Consider the following 962-nt stretch of genomic DNA (forward strand, 5'->3'; position numbering starts at 1 on the left):
GGTGAGGGTGTATGTGGGTGTGCACATACTCTTGTATACACATCCACGTGCGTGTAAATAGATATTTGTGAAAGAAAAGAGCGGGGAGGGAAAGGCATGGGCAAGGGAAATAGCAGTTCTATCTGGCTAGCCAAAGCAGGAGAAAGTTGGGTGAAATCGGTTGAAATATCCAAGCTTTCAAAAGTGAGACCAAAACTGACACGCCTACGGTATAGCAATATATAATACATGTATTGCGCATAATTTCATGAGATAAAATCCATGCAGTCGAGGTATCTGGCCCGCACTGTATAAAGTAGATATGTCAAAACTATATGGAATAAAAAAAACTTAATATCTTTTAATTTTCAAGACGAACAGTTGCTTTTAGTATTATTATCAACTAACCATGAACCGTGTTCAGCATAATTACCTGACTTACAACTCATACTCATAAATATATATTATGTATAAATAATGTACATGTGTGCATATTTGGTTGGATGGGTGGGTGTCCATGTAGGCCTATGTGAAAATGATTATAGCTTGTTTGTGTTAGCGTTCGGGGTGCAGACTCCATTTCGGATCTCAGATGTTTTCTTGAGATTCTGGGCACTTCTTCTATATATGAAGACTCGTCGCGGATGATTTTATAGAAGAATTCTTTTCCTTGTCCCCTGGAATGGGATTCATATACATGTAATTCTTTTCTTTTCGGATTGTTGCTTCTGGTTCTGAGAGCAGACAATAATCCAAAGTGTACTAATGCAAAGAGGCACTTGGGACAAAAATAGTTCTGAGGCGACGAATTCCAAACTGTAATTTGTGTGTGTGAATAAAAATTCAGACAAAAATGGTAATAAAAGTGTTGTTGCTCATTACCTGACATTCACAATGACAGTCTCCTCTGTGTCCTCTGTTTCTGGAAACGCACACATCAACGGTGTTCAGTGGTTTTCCTGCAGCTTGAAATTGTCATCGGA

The sequence above is a fragment of the Aplysia californica genome, unplaced genomic scaffold (genome assembly GCF_000002075.1).
Source record: "Aplysia californica isolate F4 #8 unplaced genomic scaffold, AplCal3.0 scaffold00041, whole genome shotgun sequence".
Classification (NCBI taxonomy): Eukaryota; Metazoa; Mollusca; class Gastropoda; order Aplysiida; family Aplysiidae; genus Aplysia; species Aplysia californica.